Genomic DNA, 22331 nt, shown 5'->3' on the forward strand with positions numbered 1-22331 from the left:
ATTTGCAGTAAGATTAGCATCAGAAGGACTGACTTAGATCAGTTGTCTTTGCTTATGCACACCCTATGTTTCTCAGAGAATTTTTTTTTTTGGGGGGTGGGGTGTGTGTAATATTTAGTTTCCCTGTCTGAGCATATGAAATCAGCTTTAGGTGGGCGTTTGTGTCACAAAAATTGCCAGGTAGAGTGTAGCTGGAGGATAAAATGAAAGCAGAGAAGGTAATGTAAAAAATTAGATACATTGGAATGGGTACAAAGGAGAACTCGTGTTCTTTGAAATGACAATCCTGAAATGAGCAGCAACGAGCTGATAAAGCAGCATGGATCTGTGTGGATAGAAGAGGCTGCTTAAACTCAAGATATAAATGATTTAAGCATCTTAGTGTATGGATTATAGTTGTCCTCAGCTAGGGGCAAATCTTGTCTCTAGTGACACGTGCACCCATTTAAAATCAATGAAAGCTGGAGATGTGAGAGACCAGGTTTTGAGCTTTAGCTTTTGTCTTCTGTGACTGTTAGCAGAGAGTTCCCCTGAAACGCATCTGGGTAAGTTAAACTTGTCACCCTTGTGACAAGAATACTCACATAAGTAACCATAATAGTATTAGCTCTCACAAAATATTTAAAGAATCTGGCCTTTGGCTAGTAATATTTTTCAGATGTTGCTTTGCTTTTAGCAGTATAAGAAAAATTACATTTTTACCCTGGATAGTAGATTTATTTTGAAATGAAGTAAATGGCAGAAATGCAGCTCTCCACCTGAATAAAACCTCTTTTAAGTTCAAAGTGTTCAGGTACATAACTCTAAGCTCTCTGTTCCTCATGCACAGTGGGCTACCTAGCTTTTTTTAAAATTCATGGTAGGGTCTCAGAGCAGGGCTGGCAACCTCAACTAAAGTAACTGCTTTATTTCCTCATGACTTTGGTTTTAAGGTCTCAAAAGACCACACAAACCAGCTGAGCAGAGCAGGAAGAGAGATGAAAGATGGAGATGGTAGTTTTCAAAAAGGAATTGTATTGCAACGAATGAGTTCTTTATGACTTCTACTTGAAAGCATAAATCAGCTCAGGTTCAATTAAAATTGCATCTAAATTGAACTAAATGAGCTTTTCCTGGTTTTGAGTTTCCATACGGAAGTTTTGCACATCTCTGAATAGCGATGGCAAGTTCTCAGGAAGCTGAAACCATGAAAGCTTTAAAGAGGACAGTGATTTTAAAGCCCACTCCTCCCTCCTGCCTGCAGTTTTGTAATGTTGAAGGCTACCTTCTCCATGAAATACATACAAACAATATGTAAATAATGACCATGTGCTGTCCAAAAGTTGTCTTAGTTGTTAATGTTGTCTTAGTGTTTTAAAGTTAATGGTCGTTTTGGTTGGCTTTTCAAAAATTTGCTTAAAAAAACGTAGGTCTGGAGCATGATTGCAGGTAGATTCAAAAGGTTAATTCTAAAGGAATTAACAAACACCTTTTTCTGGAAGTGAAGTAGCAGAGGCTGGACAGGACCAGGCTTTGCATTTAGTAAACTGTCAGGTTGCATGACAGGTTTCCATTAGCTTGACTTGGCTGAGGTTTACCTGAATTAGAAGGTAGTGAATTGGCAACGTTTTTTGGTGGAGATGTCATACTCAACCAAGACTGACTTTTTATAGAGGGGTAAGCAAAAAAGGCCTCGAAGAATCATCATCATTTCAGTATGAATCATTTCAGTATGAAATGCACAGAGAGTCTGAGAAAACCCTTGCAGTTTCTAGTGAAATGAGTAATTTCAGACAAGTCCTTTAGCACTCAGGTCCTTTAACTCAATAAATAAATTCTTGCTTTATAGAGGAATAATCACCTGCAAACAAATACAACCCCTTGCAAGGCTTCTGAAGCCATTGCTTGCCAATGGGAGTACCTTGGCTCCTTTCATAGTTCTTGCAGGTCCCGCTTACATAAAAACACAGACGCCAAGCGCTCAGCTAAAAGCTGCCCGTGTAATGTTAAGGCATTTTTTGAGCCAGAGCCACTTTATAAAGAAAAAATGCAAAAATGCTTGTTTGACATAGACCAAAAATGACAGTGTAAGCGGATCACCTGCCTGAAAGGCTCTCAAGCAGTACTGCTGTCCAACCCTCATGTCATCCTCTCCTGACCCCTCAAGAATTCCTTTGATCTCCCATGAAGACATCAGCTTCCAGGACTGTCACCACCCTGCAGATGTCCGCCCCGCAGGAGGCGGTGGCCTGCCCAGGTACAGGTGCTGCGGCTGTGGCCGTCCCCGGTGTGCTCTGGAAGCTGCTGCTCTGTAAGGCTGAAACATTCGGTGGAACAGCTGCAAGTGCGTGAATGATGGGTTTAATATTTAAAAACTTAAAAAAGGAGGAGAAGCCGCAGCATTTTCATATGCAGTCTCTTTCCTCTTGTTGTAATGCTGCCCATCAAGTTAACGAATTTGGCATTGCTTTTGCTTATTTTTTAACATCACAATTTCACCAGGCAATGGATCGCTTCTGTACCGTGCCACAAAGACTTCTCATCTGGAGAACAAGGCTCCTGTTGTGGTCTTCAATCTTTATGTAAGTGAGCATGCTGACTCACAAAGCAAAAGCTGAAACACTTGCAAAGGTTTTGTATAAAATCCTTGGTTATGAGAGTTATTCACCTTCTCATTTTCCAGACTGGCTGGCCTTATAACACTTAATACTGCTAGGTTATTACAACTCTGAGGAGTTTCACCGATTTCTCAGGGACTGTAGTAGTTTGCACTGTGGATGAGATTTCAAAGCCTAATGAAAGCACTTGTGAATCTGTTTTACTTCATGTAGCAATGGACTAGGAGAGCCTGACAAGCCATCTCCCAGCTGAGCAGGTGGCAGCTTCCAAATGAAGGGTAAAAAATTCTTGGGACACCCTAATTTGAACGCTTGTCATGACCTGGCTCACAGACGCCACTGAGCATCAACAGTATTTGGGTGCCTGGCTTCTCTAGGACCCTTTGGAAATCTCATCCCGTACACCAGGGTTGGCATCCATATGGTGGAATCAAAGTCCAGCCAGATGTAGCAGGAATTTGTATGCTACTACCCGACTCCTTGTATCAATAAGGAGATGTTTTTGTAAAATATGAACAAACTACAATTTCGATGGAATGTAATCATTTTCAGCTCGATTATGCTGATGGCACGCAGCCCAGAGCCTCGCAGCAGCCTCAGAGGTAACACGCCTTCGGGACCACAGCCTGCAGCTGGGCCTTTGCCACAGCCGGGTGTGGAAGGAAATGAGCCTGGACCCCGGGTTGTCCTCACCCCTGCTTTGGACTGAATTGTGCCTCTTGAGAAACAAGGGAGGGGGGTGCATCTCTGCCCAGTCAAGTTAGGTTGCATAAGATCCACTTCTAACATTTTTTCCCCCTAGTCTGAAGAGTTGGGTTTTTTTTAAAAAAAAAAAAGCCAGTAAAGTCAGATTTAAAAAGCTTTCGAATTTTGCTTTTGACCTTTTTCATTTTGTATTCGTTTTCTTCACTGCAAATATATAATTTATTTTGGGCAGTTAGGAAAAGAAGCAAATTCAAATCTCTTCATTCTATGAGTATATTAAAAGGTGATGTCTCAACATCATCATAAATCTGCCAATTCAACTAAAGGAAATTTAACTGATGCTTTTCAAAAGTGCCATTTTTATGCAAACAACACATTTCATCAAACCAACCAACCCACAATATTTTGACATTTTTCAAATAGCTCTTCTGACTAGTTCTGTCACAAGCAAAAGGAAAGATATTTGAAAATCACCCCAGTCTGGTCCTTTCTTAAAGTTCTGCTTACCACTTAGCTCAGCCTTTAGAAATTAGCCAGTGGCATGAAATGTATCACACCAGAATGATGCATTTCTTTAGTAAATGGACTGAAAATGAAGTAGGAGTTCAGTATTTCTCTCAGTTGTAATGTGTTGATGAACCTGTCAGAGCAAAGACAAACCGCTCTGACTTCTCTGCCTGTTGGAGCACGGCAGCCAGGTTTGTAACTGAGACATCACAGGACAGGTGCTTTGAAAATTACAGAATTTAAGTAAAGGATCATGTGGCTTTCCTATATGATCAAGAGGTTGATCCTTGCAGATTTCAACGCCCTACATCCCCATTTGCTCCTTGATCGTATGTCTTTTATGTTAATAAATAATCCTGTAGATTTGAAATGGCTTTTCACATAAGTAATTAATTTCTGTGCAGTCTTAGCCTGTGACCCAGCAGAAGTGTAATTTAAACCTTTTAAAGGTTATTTTATTCAGAAGTGAATTTCACCCTGTTACACATAATCACTGCTAATCCTGAGGTGATTCACAGGTATGAGGGACGCAGAATCAACTCCCAGGTATGCTCTCAAAAATCTGTAATTTTGTTAATAAAAAGCACCACAGCTATAAGCAAGAATGCTGTTTCCACAGAATCTAGGAGCTGCATTGCTTCTGCCTTTGTTCTTTGATTTTTTTTCACATGTTACAGATTTTGAATAAATCAAGGAAAATGTATAAATTCCACACTACATAGAATATTTAAAATCTTATTAGAACTGGGCCTTAACTGTTACCTGGAGGTCTGTAAATATCTGCAGTAGTTTACTGCTGCTAATGCTGTAATTACATTTCAGCATTGACTCACACTTAGGTTTTTTTGTGTTTGTGTTCAGCAACACAGTTTATTCGAAAAGTGCATAAAATATAAATATCCAAACTTCAAAGATGCTGTAGTAGAGGTAAATTGCCAAATGTTCTGTGATTTTCTCCATAGTTTTATGGTAACATAAAGCCAGTGTTTCATCAAAGATTTTATTTTTTTTCCTTCAAGAAGGATTGCACCAACTAGGTATAAATTATAAATCATATTCTGTTTTACATGTGAAATGGGAGCTCTGAAGTGTATCACCCTTGAGCAAGTAGAGGCTAGGTGTTTTCATGTTTTTCTGAGCCTATGTTTTGTTTGTGATGTAATTTTCTATATATTCTATTTTTAAATTCCTTTGCGTAGGGGCAAGAAGCTATTGCCATGTAAATACAATTATTGACAAGCTTTACTAGCAGCAGGGGGCAATGACAAAAATCATCAGTAACACACACACACACGCATGCCGGAGTGACATTTGTAATACAGAGTAATGAGCTAATTGAGCAGCTCTTCAGGTTTCATGACATCAGAGATTTTATGTAACAAAATGAGTGATCAAACCCAGTGAATTACAAAATGCTAAATATGTGTTTGTTCAGGTAGCCAAAGCTGTTTCTGGCTTTATTCATTCTATAAGCATGGCTGAGTTTGGTACAATTTAGAGATTTGGGAGGAAACACCTCAGAAGGATGCTGTCTAAATTACAGCCTGTAAGTTGATTATTGTTAATAAGCATTATTTTATTGTGTTTACAAATTGCAAATTGAGTTGAGATTTCTTGTTCCTTTGATAGCACCTTCACTACAAGGTAATAACATATTAAAATCATATGGCGTTTGAATGAAATCGTTTCCTGGCTCCGTTCGCTTGCAAACTGCTTTTAAGAATGAGGGGGAAAGGCAGCGGAGGGAAATGGCTAGTTTTGCAGGGCAGAGATGAGAAAACGCAGCCTCTGTGCATGTTGCACAGGCAGACATGAAAGCAAAAGAAACGAGAAGCACTTTTGAGCCAAGAAAATAACGGCGTGGGCTCTGTAGACTTAGATTAAACCAGCTGTAAACCAGGAATTTCCGTCATTGTTATTGACCAGACTTTGAACACTTTTATCAGCTGTATGTGTTAATAGCTTGTTAATGATTGATGCTGAGGTCTTTTATGACACCAAATGAAAGTGAGAAATAAGTGCAGGATTTTGAGGTGACTATTGCAGTCACACTCTTTCAGTAGCACTCTTTGCAGAATTTCAGCTATGTTTTAAAACATTTATGCCTGCCAAGATTCGATAGGTTACACTGCAACTCAAGATAATACAGAACTACCCTGACTGTGCTGTTCATTCAGCCCTACATTGAACAGTAAAAATACAGCAACCCTCAAAATGAAAAGCTAAATTTTAGAAGGTGATGCAGTTCTGCCAGAGTGTATAAAGGAGAGTGAAATGTATAGATGACTTGGTATGCGAGGCAAATAAATACCAGATTTGCAGAATACTGTCTAAAGAGAGCCTTGTTAAAATTGCTCCGGTATTTCAGTTAGGGATTTCTTACATCCTTCATTTCACCTGGTTCAGCAAAGCAGTTCAGCATATGCTTAAGCTCCAGAAAGTCAGTATGACACATTAGCACAATGCATTTCTTGTCTCCATCGGCTATGTATTCTAGAGCTTAACACGGCAATCTCCATATTAGCTTAGATAAGCCTTTCTGCTGATTGTAGACAATTCTGTGTGGTTATTTACTTCACAAGTAATCACATTCCTTCTCTTTTTTTGCTGGGTAAACCAAGAGTAGACAGAAATCTGGAAACACTGGGTACTTGGTATCTCTTCAGGAAAGCACAGGAAATGTGTAGGTGTCTGTAAGATTTAACATGCATTTATTTTTCTCTGTTCACATTATTCCTTTTTACCATCACTGCTTGCCTGTCGTAAATCCAATTAGTGAGCTTTCTACATTGCAATAAACTGCTCTTCAGGAAGAAAATTTGCTTTGTGAGCAAAGCCTTTTTCCTGCAACACTATTGTAATTTTCTGGTTTTTCACTGCCTCACAAAGCGTTTAAATAAAAGCAAAATAAGCTCTAGCACTGCATTTACTACATTACTCCCTCTTCCTGCAAAATGCTTTTTCCACCTTCAAACAATTTTGCTCTCGCAAAAATTTCTTATAAGGATGAAACACAGATATATAATAATAAAACCCAAAAGAGATGCATAGATCCAGCCCAGAATAAGCAAAAACCTTATTGCTGGTGCAGTTGTGTGAGATGGGAAAGATCCAGGTTGAAGTCCCTGCTCTGAATCAAGGTCTTAAACCCAGATTTGTCACGCTTTGAACAATTGTTCTAACTGCTACAACAGTGCTGTGCTTTCTAGGTTTGAAAAAAGAAATTCAGTTGAATACCTAACAAAACTCTCTTGCAGAAGGGATTGTCAGAACTGGTATGTTCTTGTAAAAGTTTTATTTCATGCAAATAGATATTTTCTGAAAAATATTACAGGTTATTTTGCTGACCTATTTCTTTTCCTTTAACTAAGTGAATTTTGACACATAACACACTACAGGCTTAAGAACTTGTGTTGGTTTCTGCAGTCCGTATTAACTCTCCACATTCCTAATGTTACAGAGTTTAAATAGCATCAGAGAATATTGTGAACCTTTCAAGATAACTTTGGAATAGAGTAGCCCTTGATTTTAGCTGTCATCCTGGACTTGGGTTAATTTTTTCTGTAGTATTGTGGTAATGAGTAATTCTAGGAATTGGGAACCCTGCCATATATGTAAATGACACTGGTGAATTGTCTCTGGTCACTGTGTCCCTTATTCTCATTATTTATTCATGCTTTTTTTTCTCCTCAGTAATAACAAATTAAACCTTAGGAGACTTGGAGGTTCAAAGGGGTTGGTCATTAGTCTTTACGAAGTCCAGTTCTGTAGAGATTAGAGCAGGAAACACCATTACATTTAACCATTTCAGCATTTCACTAAGCCTAAATTCAGACCGCACTATCACTTTCCTCAAAGGATATACAAAAGCCTATTGTATTTTAAAGAAACTGATTTTTTTCATATCTATTCATTGTAAGCAGTTCATTCTGGTTTCAGAGACATCAGTGGGTTTAGGTATTTCTTTACGTAGAATAAAAACCCGCAGAAAACGCTGATGAGTTTTCTGACTGCATCTGCTGCCTGTATGCACTTTCCTGACTGGTTCATTGCAAACTGGAGTTCTTACAAATGAGACCAAGGCTGCAGGGGAGTGATATCTATTAGCAAATTAAGAAATGGTGGCTTTGAATATATAGTAGTCATCATGAAAATGCCAGCTCTCACTATAATGTAGCATCAGAGAATGATGGCTCCTTTTTTTAAAGGAGATTTCTGTAAGCAGCTGTTAACAAATGCTGACTCTATAACAGGAGCCGCTGTAGAACATGTACAGATACAAGAGAGGGAGAAGTGGCCAAGAACTTGGGGTTTGTTTTCAAAACTGTATCTTCCCTTCATAGTCTTTAAAAAAACCTATTAGCAACAGCGATGCTTTGGTGATGCTCACAGAGGGCGACTGCAGCCCGGCAAAGCCTGTGTGCCTGGCTGCCTGGGCAGGTGCCTGGAAGGGCCATGTGCAGGAGGGCGCCTACCCCCCACACCCCATTGCATAAAGCAGCATGGGCAGATCAGTGTCTGCAGGTGTTAATAAACTGCTGCAGGAATTACCGCATCATCTCCTGCCTGTCACTTACTCTGCGGTTAAAGCCCCAAGAAATGAAAAAGGTGGGTCACCATTTGGGGTAACAACAGACACATAAGCAATCACTGTGGATGATGCTGTGCAAGTTCTGTTGAAAAATGGAGGCTTCTGAATTGCCACAACATCTTTGACATCTTTGTGTCTCATTATAATTTACCAAAATTAATAAAATTCATGTTTCATATGGTAATTTCAGGTCTCATACAAATTCTCTTTGCTTACCATCAGCAGAAGAACACTTGAAAAAGATTGTTATCCTTATTTTATGGAAGAACAATAAAATGTATAGGACCCAAATCCTTCCTGAACTTGGGTCTCAGGAGGAGCTGTGTCAGCCGCACGCAATGGAATTGGAAATTTGTCTAGTGTTGCAGGAACTGAAAACACACTAAAGTCTGCACCACATGGTGGTGAGGCCACATGGAGAAAGCCAGACAGCAGCCAAGCCCAGCAATGTCTCCTTGCAGAGGATCGCTGCTCTTTCTGGTTTGGCGTTAGCTGGAAAATCAAACTCCAGGAAAGTGTGCGTCTGCATTTGTGGGTGTATAGCAATGGTCCACCTACCTGGCCGACAAGCAGAAATGGCAGCACATCGGGAATTGTCGGAGGGTGGAGAAAGGGTGCCTTTGCCTATGCTAATGCCGAGCAGCAAGGTGTGCTCCTGCCCAGTGAGCAGGATCTGCTCTGGTCCCAGGGTAATGTAGAGATTATTTGACTGTCACCAACACAGTTCGTCAAGGAGATGCATGCTGGGAGTCACAAACACTCCGGAGGAGTATTTGCAGTGAGTCAGCATGTGCTGATATGATAAAACAGTCCAAAATATCTGTTAGAAAATGCTGCAGCGAAGGTGGATTAATTTTTCTTACAAGTTTACGATGAGCAGAGAAAAAGTCCACAGCCATCAAAGAAACAATTTGTTACAAACTATTTTTAACTACTAATAAAAAGTTGTGGGTTAATTAGGCCATTAAACTGGTTTCATTTTAAGAACATGTGAATTCACTAGGACTGTCTTTGTTTTCCCTGGGTTTAATGAGAGGAAACTGATAGGGGAGTTTTGAAACAAAGACGGAAGGTGTTGCTGATGAGCCAACCAACTCCTTAAAAGTGGAGACAGGTTTTTTTCCAGTAGTCCACCTTAACCCTTCAAAAATAATTTGATTAATTTAAACTCTGTTTAAATTCTGGTTATTGTTTTATTATTTCAAGTAAGAAATTCTCAGAATGTTGAAAAGTTTATAATGTGTTGAAATGGTAACACTGAAAGATTTTTCTGACTTCAACAAAGGATTAACTCCAACTCCACAGACATCACTGTGTCTAAAGCAGAAAAATCTGGGTTTTTTGTTGCAGAGCGGGACCGTTATTAAGTATCTTTAATTTTACTCATATGCAAAAAAAAGTAAAGGGAGAAAAAATGTATTTGTATTCTGAAAAAGAGACAAAGGAAAAGGAGGGGAACGTGGCCACACACTCAGCGGTAAAAAAAAATATTGCCTCACTGATAGGATTGCTTGTGAAAATGGTCCCTGAATGTTTTCATGGTTGTGAGACTCCTTTTTCTTTTCTACCATGGTATGCAAGTTGTGTGTTGCTGAGCTCCTGCTGAGCAACAGTGGAGGAATTACTGGAGCTCCATTCACAGTTTCAGAACTGTTTTGCATTAATGGACAGCCTGAACTGGATTTGGGTTAGATTTCACTCTGAGCTGTAACTCTCTCTCTCCACCCCCTAAAATAATAATAATAATTACAAAAGTATGAGATAGGACTAGCGTCTCCACCTCCTGTTCATAACCAAGCAAACCAAATATTATTACATACATTATTGAAGGGGTGAGGAAAGTTAGAGGTCGTGAACTGAGCTGTATGAATAGCTGGAGGTCAGATCAATCACAGCCATGTATTTCATAGCTGAGGCTTCAGCCTGTAGGGACTGGCTTAGTTATACTGCCTTCTACCAGCTGATCACATATTCTAATTTAAACCACAAATTAAATCAAATAGCTAAGAAATACATAAACTAAAGAATTCTTCAATGTTTAGTAGACAAGTAACTAAGACATTATTTTTTTCCTTTTATTAATGTGTGGGGAGGAGTGGAGGGATGGGAAGCTACGGACATGAGGGTAGGTGTAGTACTTGGAAATGGGGTAGAATTCAGTGCAAAATAATGCCTGTTCTGTGTCTTAGTAGTAATTGTATGAAGAGAAGCTGGTTAGGGAAAGAGGGGAATTGTCTGACATGAGAACTAAGACCTTTTTTGGAACATTCGCTGAATCTCAATGGGTAGCAAAGGATCTCAGGTTAGACACCCAAAAATTAATGCACATGATACTACTGCGTCCTCTGAATCTATCTCTAGGATCAGATAGACACTTTTAATTGCAGTTTTGGAATTAGATCAAAACACCGGTGAACCGTAAATACAGAATTTTGCTAATGGACTGGGAAGAGGAAGGGGGGAAGGTGGGGTTTAGGGCGAACCAGGCTAATTTTGTTTGCATCAGACCCCTTTGAAGTGGCAGCAGTTTGTAGCTGCTTTGTGTTTTGCATTGCTACCTTTTCATATCTGAAGATTCAAACAATAGCTCCTGGATATTATCCCACATATTATTGATTAAAAGCTTTGCCCAAAGACCTTCCATCTCACTTTCCAGCTTAGTGTGATTTACTTTTCTTTTTACTCCCTGTAACATATGATTAATGTTGAGCTAGAGAGTCCCAGTGAGATGAAGCAGAGTGTCAGGTAAGATTTGTCAGCTCGGAAGTATAGATTATTTTATGTTTCTCGAACTTTGTGGGCCCAGGGAACACAGATCTTGATTGTTAAATCCATCCACACTTTCCCTAGGGCTATGATATGCCAAAAACATTAAATAGCCCACTTAATACATAACCTCATTCTGTATGCTTGACTATTTTGTTTTTAATTTTTCTTCCCTTTCCAGGCTGCTCAAATGAAATGGGATCAAAGAAAAAAAATTATCCTCACTGGATTTTGTTAAAATATTAATAGGTTAGGGTTGACTGGCTAAATTGAATATCTATGCTGATCTTGCTTGCATGTTTAACTTGTGCTTAGGAAAATATGTTTCCTAGGTGATAACCTTTTATGTACCAGCCTGACTTCATTGAAATGCATAGAGATAAAAATATGTCACACTCCATGGCCATGCTATTCTTGTGAGGCAGTGTGATTATTCAGATGATAATTGACCCCCACCTGTAGACAGCTCAAATTCTGTAGTCAATCATTCCATTTGATGTTAAAATATGTGAAAGTACAATTATATAATTTACATTACAAATCATCCTGAATGCCAGGCATCTCAGAACCACTGACAAATGAAAGGGAAAAAAGTCAATAAATGAAGTGAATTACACTAGGCGAAGAATTCAACTTTTCTTATTTGCCCCTGCACAACAGCTTTTATGTGGGTGTTGTTGATGGAGCTCAGACAGATATTGCTTAGTACTGAATTTGACTGTCTTTCAGCCGCTTCCTAACTTTGGTGATACTTTCTAGATAAGAATACCTTCTTTCACTGTGGAGATGAGAGTCCTCACCAGCAGATAAAGGTAAAAATGCATCCATGTCAGCACAGATTTACGCAACAAAGACTGTGGGCCAGTGAGTTGTGCTCCAAATACTCCAACTTTTAAGCTTGCGTTTCTGTAGACTTTGCTGTGTATTTTAAAGATATACAGGGTGGTTAAAAAGCATATTTGTACAACCGCAGATTGCTGTTTGTCATGCACCTGCTTAAGGCCTGTTGCAAATTCTGTTGTCAGTGCTCAAATAAGGTGGGCAAAACTGAATCCAAATCAGCTCGTACCATTCCTGCATAATAAACGTATGCAGTGGTGGCCTTAGATGGTGTCTCTGGATCATCGCAGTCTGTCTGTCTGAGTGTTGGACACCAAGAATCTAAACTTCACATGAATTTTATGGTAGGTGAAGGTTTTTTAACTATGTCTGTTTTTCTCCTCACGTTGCTTTGGGTCCTTCAACCCCTTTACAGCAATCCCCATGACATGGCTGCAGATAGTATCTCAGACATGGACTATTCCTGAAATTTCAAGGCTAAGCATTGTAATCCTCTATTTATTTGTGATTACTCAAAAAAAGAACCACCTTCTCGAGCAAATTATTCCACAGGTCTGTACTGCAGCATTCCAGTCTGCTGAGCAAGACAGACCCAGCTCAGGAATGTGTAATCAACCTTATAGGAAGAGAAAGCTCAATGTTAAATCAGTTAAGTACCAAAACGTGAGCCGAAGAACCAACACAAAACACTTCTGCTGGTAAAACAGAACTTAATGCTTCTCTCCTGGCTCTCCTCATGCCATTTTAGATGCTTATTCCTTAGCTTCATACTGAAGAGCCATAGGAAATAGCAAGTGTTAAATTTTTCTGTTTAGCTTTAAACATGGCATTATTTTGCTTTATTATACGAAAGACTTTGTGAGCCACAGATTCTCCCTTTTGATGCTGCCAATAACCATTTGGTCACAACTTCTTCACTGAGAACATTTAGGTTCAGACGATTTTTGGGAACAGCGGCATCTATGCGGAGAATTCATCAGCCAAGCAACCACTGATTAGTAATTAGTGATTCCTGCTGGTGACCATTTTTAATATGGATTAATTGTGAATTTACGCACATAATTTCATGAGATAATTATAAATCATAAACAAATTAAGGGATTATGTTGTCTGTCTGCAATAACAAAAGTAAGTAGAATTCATCATCTAGATCTACAATGAACAGTTTAAGCAGCTATACATTGAAATTACTATATGTGGCTTAAGCCTCTATTTCTTAGTAAAAAAGCAGCCCAAATACAATCTTTAATCCCGGCCTTCATACTCTAAAATTGCTAATTAGAATATTGTCCTCAGTCCTAACATTCATTGGAAAATAATGTAAGATGTCTTCATGTCCTGATGTGTACTATTCTACAAAAGTGTGCAGAACATCATCATTTCTTCAGCTGTTCTTTCTTTCATAAAGGTGAGACCTTTCACAGAACAAAATCCAAATGATGTAAAATTGATAAAAGTATCAGCTTCCCAAGTACAAATATTCTAAGAAACGTTCATCACAAAGCAATTGTGAAACTTTATGTGCTCAAATGCTTCATTTTACAAGACTAACAGAAGTTATGAAATTGTTTCAAACAGCCTGAACATCCCTGATATGTGAATGAAAAGGCCTTATTCAAAAGGCTCTGGTTTACCATGCAGTCTTATTTCTCTGCTCCCAGTGCAAAAGACAGGTATCTTTCCTGGCAGTTCTCCTGTGAAACTCTAGCTCTTCTCATCACTCTTAATTTGGGAGTCCAAGCAGGAGTGTCTTCATCTAATATTTTGTTCCCCTCAGCTGCTGTGAGCAGGAAGAAATTCCCAGTGTTGCTCAATGTAGACAAAGGTTGAACCTAGTCAGGGCCTAACTTCCAGACAGGGAAATACATACTTCTCACTTTTTTGTCTTTTTTTTTTTTTTTTTTTCTTTTTCTTTAAGGCTGTTTTCCCTAGCTCTTTTTTTAAAATGGACTACTACCAGGAGCTGCGTTCAGGCTTGCCACGAGTAGCTGCAATTCTTCTGACCTCAGCAAAATTCCTCAATCATTATCCCAGGTGTGAATTTGGCCCGTTGTCTTTAATTAAAGCCCCAGTCTGCTCTCAGTAAATTTCACACCCTGTACAAGCATCAAATTATGTTCTTCAATTAGTTGTATCTTTTCTTCTATCCTTTTAATTTCAGGGCCATCAAAGAGCTGGTTTACTAAATCAATTTCAATGGGAATTTACACATTGTGAATCATAATGGGATGCAAAATTGACTTGGCTAATGAATAGTTAGTGGCTTTGGGGTTAATAGTTTTGGGTTTTTGTCTCAGGTACTTTGTATTAAATTTAATTTTGATATTGCTTTAATGAACACAATGTATTACTTCTTTTTTCACCGGGGCCCATCTAAGGTGTATTCTCTTTGCCTGCCTCAATTGATTTGCTTTATGAATAACTGTATGAGGTTTCTGTTTAAGAAAAGCACTTCTGCTTGTCCCATTTCTATGCACTAAATTTTTTAGTCTGATGTATAAAGTTTAAATAGAAAAGAATCTGTACATTATAACGGGGATGAAGAAGAAGTTACTTCAGAGGTTACTGCCTCTTGCTGCTTTGCATGATCAGTCATAGAACTGCTATTTGCAGGAATACTTTTAGGCATTCTTGGGACTCCTCTGTGAATAAAAATAAGAACAGCTATCCTGGTTCCAAGGTACAGCCTTGGTATAAATAAAACATGTCACCACCTCACTCATTTTTGGGGTTCCAGTTCAGGGATATCAGTTTTGCCCAGGAGACATTTGAAAGTTCACATCCATGCAGCCTCAACAGGCTGTCCCATGCGGGCTGTATGAGTCGCTCTCTGGCTATAGGGGCTGGATTTTGGCAAGCCTGGAAGAGGTGTGTGTAAAAGTTTCTGTCTATGCTGTACTAGTTTTATGATGGGAATGTTACTTTCAAGTTCTAAGTTTTCGTTACCTCCCAAAATCTATTCCTTTTTACACAAGTTTTTAAAAAGACAGCACCTGGAGATGTAACGACGGAATCAATTTCTGGTAATAGTCCTGGAAATAGCTGTACCATGATTAAAAGTACAGTTCCCAAGACTGTCTCCATCCCAAGCCTACTGACACCCAGAATCTATTCAATCAACAAGATGGTGGGATTAAGATGTCCATGGAAGAGCTCTTCTGATCCATCTGCTGCCTGGCCTCATTAGAGAAGGCTGCTCATGAGGGATTTGGGTATGATGTTGACAAGGTGCTTCTCACCTGGCATGATAGCATGTGTCATCACAGCCACATACCAACTTCTCATGCCCAAGAAATGATGTCTCGAGAACCAGGACACTGTCCCTATCATCACTGCATACGACGCCCCTTGTCACAGAGTAACACATTGCAACACAGCCAGTTTTTCAAAGATGACCCATTGCTTGGTGTATGGGCTATAGCACATAATTTCCTTATGTTTCTAGGTTGACAATCTACTGCTGTGTGCTTTTAAGCTGATATTTTTAAGAAGAAAAAAAGAGAACAGCAAATAATTTTTCACACTTTCTCAAAAGAAGCCTGTGGAGCTTGTTGCCCCAACACTGAGAGTAAAAAAACCACCATTCTTGAGAATAGAAATAGCCAGAATTTTAACAGGAAGGATTTTTTTTTTTAAAAGCAGTGGATAACGTGAATGTGTGCTTCAGAGCATGGGTCTGCATTTAACAAATGTGGTTTACGTTTTCTCTATTCAAAGATATCAGGAATAAAAACACCAGAGAAGTGGGAGAAGACTATTTAAGGGTGTCCTGGTTTTGGCTGGGATAAAGTTAATTTTCTTCCTAGTAGCAGGCATAGTGCTGTGTTTTGGATTTAGGAGGAGAAGAATGTTGATAACACGCTGATGTTTTCAGTTGTTGCTAAGTACTGCTTATGCTAGTCAAGGACTTTTCAGCTTCCCATGCTCTGCCAGGTACACAAGAAACTGGGAGGGGGCACAGCCAGAGTAGTTGATCCAAACTGCCCAAAGGGCTATTCCATACCATATGATGTCATGCTCAGTATAGAAACTGGGCTGGGCGGGGGGGTTGGCCGGGGAGCAGCGATCGCTGCTCAGGAACTGTCTGGGTATTGGTCGGCAGGTGGTGAGCAATTGCATTGTGCGTCACTTGCTTTGTATAGTATTATTGTTATTATCATTATTATATTGTTATTATTATCATTAGTATTTTATTTTATTTCTGTTATTAAACTGTTCTTATCTCAACCCAGGAGTGTTTCTCACTCTTACTCCTCCAATTCTCTCCCCCATCCCATCGGGGTAGGGGGAGTGAGCGAGCGGCTGCATGGTGCTTAGTTGCTGGCTGGGGCTAAACCATGACAAAGGGGCAACTCCAGCAGTCTAATAAATCATAGTATCATAGAATCATAGAATGCTTTGGGTTGGAAGGGACCTTTAGAGGTCATCTAGCCCAACCCCCCTGCAGTGAGCAGGGACAGCTTTAACCAGATCAGGTTGCTCAGAGCCCCATCCAACCTCACCTTGAATGTTGCCAGGGATGGGGCCTCCACTGCCTCTGTGGGCAACCTGTTCCAGTGCTTCACCACCTTCATTGTAAAAAATGTCTTCCTTATATCCACTCTAAATCTATTCTTCTTTAGTTTAAATCCATTATTCCTTGTTCTGTCACAACAGGCCTTGCTAAAAAGATTGTCCCCATCTTTCCTATAGGCCCCCTTTAAGTACTGGATGGCTGCAACAAGGTCTCCTTGCAGCCTTCTATTCTCCAGGCTGAGAGTATATGGGTATAAGAAATGGGTATAAGATGGCCAGGTGTAGACTTAAGCTTAAAGCATTTGATTTCTGCTTATCTTAGGAACGAAGTTCAGCAACTTCAAGAGGAATACTTGAAACAAAAAGTCCAACTACAGCCCAAATTTAGTAATCCATGAGTTAACTGTTTGAGTTTCAGATTAACAGTACTACAGACACAGAGGCATCTGAGCTGGCTCTCTGAAGAGCCAGGTTGTGTCCAACTGAGCTGGACATTCATGACATGAATATAACTGTCTTGCTGCCAGTGGTGAGCCGAAGCTAATTAAGCCCTGATGGACCTGAGCTCATTTATACTGAGGCACTGGGGTGTCTCTGCACCACAGACTGCACTGTGTCTCTTAATACCTATTTTTTTCCAGTTTTCCCCATTGTGTGTTGTATCCTAGCACCCCTTGTTTGCATGGATAATGGAGCCTGATCAGATTTTGAAAGCAGGTATTTTGTAAAGGCAACAGTGACCCTAGAGACCTTGTGGTCTCACAAGTAGGAAGTATCTGGACAGGTAATTCCATATCTGCCTTTGTCAGTATATGCTGTACCTGTCTGTGCAGGCTGACCAGCTTGGGCTGATCACTACCACAGGGAGAACTCAGGAAGTGGTAGACTTCTGTGCGGGTCCAGGTTAGTGTTTGCAGTGTTTCTGCACCAAGCATTGCCACAAGGATTACTGCAAATTGTACAAAACTTCTGTCTATTATTTGTGGTTCTGGAGATTGCATGTCTAAATCTTTTCCATATTTCATATTCCCCCGTGTCTTTATCTTATATTTCTTTTTGTGGAAAAGATTTGTGTCAGATTGTTATGGAAGGGAGCCTAAAATGTATCAGAGGCTCTAATGTTTTTATGCACACACACTTTTTTTTCTGCTATTTTTGTCTCTTTTTACAAAAGAAAAGAAAGATAACTATGTGCAAAGGAGAAAAAAAGTTCTCAAGTAGAATTGAAATGTGATAGTACAAAGTTGCCTGCCCACCCAAGTATTTGAGAGACAGGAAACACATTTAGATGATCAGTAGTGGCTGTGATCCTGTCAGGAAAACGCAACTTAGAAAAACTTGCATTTGATAACCTAGGCTGAAGCACAGATACTTTTGGATATACCGTATTATCTTCCTACTGCCTTCTGATAGCTATATGAAAGAACAGTCTGCTGATGGTCTGTCAGGTCATCTGTCTGTTCTTCTTGATACACCTTTTTGTCAGCAGTCACCATGTTTCTCTTTCTAGGGCCAGATCCAATACTCACCGATGTCCATGGAAAAAATCCCAGGATCCTATACCCTGTTGTGCTATCTGAGCCAAAGCATGGGTTTTAGAGTCCACTACATCTGGTTCATTAGATGCTGAAATGAGTTTTGCCAGAAAATAATTACTTCCTCCTACAGGCAGTGGGTTACATTTGTAAGAAAGGCAGAGTCAGTGAACTAACCCGAATCTCCTAATTCTGTGTGTTCAGTCGCAAAGGGCTGGATTCCTCGCTGATATGTATCAGCATCGTTCCCTGCTTTACACTACCATAAAATATTCTGAGATGTGTATGGCTTGGGTTGTTTTAAAAAAGGGTATTTTATTAATGAGCAAATATAAAAAAGTATCTTTTAATGTGAGTCTTAGTTTAAGTAAGTATACAGTATGGGAGGGAAAAGTATAACCTGCAGCAATGTTTCTGCAACGAATATGATTCTAGTATTTTAAAGTTCTGTATAGCTTACCAAAAATAGTAGATATGCACTAGCGGCAATGTATGCAGCTCGTGTTCAGCTACATGTGTCTTACTGACTCGGCTGCTTATTTTTGAGCCATTGTACTTAGGATAAACAATGGAGAAACTGCTGTGGTATTGCTGGCATTACACATCAGGCATTAGAGACAATTAATGGGCTTTAACTTCCCAAATTACTTAAGAGCCTTCAGAAGAAATCTGGAGAATAATTTTCAGTCACTGGAATGAAAATGTCACAGTTTTGTGCTTTGGTAAATAACTGGTTCACAGAGATGTCTTACTTATCACTGTGGTATGCTTATTCATTAAGGGCTAATTGCAGAGGTCTCTAAATGAAACACCGCAAACCACATGCCACTCCAGTGCCAGTTTGTTTAAAGTCTGCAAAGCTTTATTATTAGCACAATTTAATTATGAAAATGGCAACCATGGAGAATTCTGAACACATTCTTTCCCTTGATCATTAGTTACAGGGCAAAAATGAAACACTTTCAACAATGAAGGGTTCATATTTCAAGCTTATACAGTAGCTGCTAAAAGGCTATACTCAGAAAATCAATTTTATTAAAGTCCTTCAAGCACTAAAGGGACTTCCATGCAACTAAGCAATTTTAAAAACATGTCCACAAGCAGTGACTTTTTGATTCATGTTTTTAGCAGAGTTATATTTTCACTGTTTTCAATATTGTCCCCCAAAGCAGGGTCAGAAATGGTTTGAGGGGGAGAGAAGAGGTGAGGAAAGCATGTTCTAACATAGCTGTGACTTGCATCCTTTACCTTAAGGTACTTAAAAGAGGACTATGAACTGGATCTGAGAAGCCTGGCATGCTCTTAACTAAAACAGATCAAAAGTCAAGGGTGTTTGCACCTTTTTCAGCTTTCTTTTGCAGCCCAGGAAATTAAGTTTGGGGGACTACTAAGAAACCGTGTAGACTCTGGATTTTTCTGAAAAATGAAGCTGTGATTTGAGCTAAAAATAACAGGAAACTATTTTCCTAGAGATAAAAGGGAATGACATGTATGGTAAAAGGATGAAAAGAGTTCATGCATTGCTCTGCTCCTAAAGAGATGACAGGGAGTTGAGAGCTGTGTCTGTATTTCAGGGCCCAACATCACTGGACCAATGGAAAATTGAGTGCAAGTTCCCCAAAGTCACTGAGTAAATTATCGCCCTGATCCAAAGTCCTTTGACTTCCATGAACCAAAACTCCCCAAATTAGTGGATAACCCTAGCCAAGGGTGGAAGTGTAGAAAGTTTTTTAGTGCATCCTGAAATTTTGGAGGATAAAAAAAAAGTCTTAGTCTTTGTATGTATGTCTATGTGTATAACTGAGTTAAAGCTTTTAAAATGGATATAAGCATCCCATTGGTTGTCCACAGGACAAAATAAGCTATCATCTAAAATAAAGCATCAATAAAGCATTGCTAATGAAGTAAAAGATAAAGAGAAAAAAAGAAATGAAAGCAGATGAAATAGGTGCCTTAGAAGGGTTGTCACTACTATTAAGAAAAAATAATGTGAAGCAGAACTGTCCCCTCTTATCTATAATCTAGTTTTACTTTGTTCCTTGTTATTTATATACCTGCTTTCCACTTCTTTTCTTGTTAGTTCATTTTTTTCAGAGCCATATTTCCAAATGCACTTTTTGCCACTCAGTAGCCCAAACTATTCCAGATACCCAAGTATGCTCTTTAGATAGATTAATAATGAGTATAAAATTTTTCACATGTGGTATCTCAAATATAAGAATGAAAGCTGAAGGCTGCTGTCATATAAAGGAGTTGTTTCTGTACCTGCCATTTAAAAAAAGCACATCTTCATAAAGTCACCATCACCCATATGAATACTTCTGTGCAGTTCGGTAGGAAGGATCTAGTGTCTGCTGTTCAAGTGGGGATATCGCAGCAGTTCGGATGTGCCTGGGAAGGGCTTACTGTGCTCAGAGCGGGACTACTGCTTCTGCCCTGCTAAAGCATGTAGGGCCAGGTGAACTTCTAGTAAATAGTTTCCACTGTATATGTACAAAAAAAAGACCCCACAAACTCTCAGCGCAAAATAACGCAGGCCTCCAAAACTTTGGCTGTGTTTGTAGCACGTGGGCAGGATTTTCAAATGCACAACGTTTGCCCTAGTGATCTTGGCCTAGTGATCTTCCCATTTAACACAGTTACGAGCCTTGCATCAGCTTAGTGGAAACAAACTGAAGCAAACTAGCAGTCAATTAGAAAAATTATGATCAAGCGCATGCTTGTGTATACATCCAGTATTCCAAATATTCCATGCTGCAGTCACCAAGGTCAGTCCGACATATTTTATCAATTTTAATGTGTGAATTAATCCAAATTTTCCATGTACTTCAGATGTAGCAGCAACGGATCTGTGAAGTCATTACATTCTTTTTTTATTTTTATATGATGGGATTGTTAGACCTTAAGTCTCTGGTGACAGCAATAAATATCCATCATTAGGTAGGAGTGATTATGACAGGCTGTTCCAGTTCTGCCTGTGAAAGATTGGTTCCTTCTGGGAGCCATAAGGAATGCAACTGATGGGGAAAAAAGCCTCTTCTTGGTAAACTTAAAATGCATAAATCGTATTTTTTGATCCCAGTGTTGGTTGTGGTAATTTTCAATCGCATAAAATTAGGCATTGATATTGTCTGTTACTGCAAAATTTGAAAATCCTACAGGAACGGCCCCGCTTGGGCCGCGGCTTTCCTTGCGGCTTAGCCACCCTGGCTCCTCGCCGCCCCAGGAGTGATTCCCCTCCCGGCTTCTTACTATTTTTAACTGTGCTAGGGGAAAGCACTCAAATGCTACAGTGAGGAACAAACCTTCACGGGCTCTGACCTGAACCCGGCCAGGAGTGTTGGGTCTCTCGAGAGGCTGCGTTTTAGGCCACGCTGGTGGAAGCGGGATGAGAAGGAAAGGCAGTGTTGAGCAGACAGGCTTTCCCTTGCAACATGAGTTGCTTGGCACAACCTCAGTATGAGAGCCACCTCAAGTGGATATGGAGGAAGATGGTACAAATACTAAATAAAAGCAGCCATAGGTGTCACGCTCCATGTTGAAAAAGGGCAACACAGTTTGAATTGCAGCTCATTGCTGCTGCTAGCTGAAAGCTGGGTTTTGTTTTGCTCAGCAGCAGCCTAAAGAATTCTGCGCAATTCTGGTTCAGAGTGAGAAACCCTTGGGTTTAAAAAAGGTGAAGTGGATTATGGGGGGAAATTATTTTTGACCTAGGAATATATATCATATAAATCAATATCAATATAAATCATTGTTTCATTTCAGTGTCAAAGTCTGGATTCTTATTTTCTAGAAAACACTTGAAAAGAAAAAAACAAAGCCTCCCCAAAATGATTGTTTTAAACTTTTTAGACTACAGAAGGATCTTTACCAAAATAACATATATCCACGAAAAGCTTTGATGTTTCCAAAGGAGCATTCCCCCACAGCCACATCTGCAAAATCAAATGGAAAAATGTCTTCCAGCTACACAGAGTTCTTCATTTTACTCATGCAAAGGTGAGTCTAGCCTACCCAGGGTATTGCAGAGAAGGCCCAGTTCTCCTCCATCTCGCAGTAAATACTGGCTTCTTATGCAGGTGGCTAAGGAGAAAAGCCAACGTCTGTTCCCTCTTGCTGCTGCTGAGCAGGTCCCTGTGAAGTGCCATTTGAGATACAAGCTGTATGTAGTGTTTCAGGACACAGAAATCCTCTGACCACCTCTTTGCTTCTCGCTTGTTCACTCCACAGTTGCCACAATCTTCATCTGTGCTTTTTCCTCAGCTAATTTATGTG

The sequence above is a fragment of the Pelecanus crispus genome, chromosome 8 (genome assembly GCF_030463565.1).
Source record: "Pelecanus crispus isolate bPelCri1 chromosome 8, bPelCri1.pri, whole genome shotgun sequence".
NCBI classification, from domain to species: Eukaryota; Metazoa; Chordata; class Aves; order Pelecaniformes; family Pelecanidae; genus Pelecanus; species Pelecanus crispus.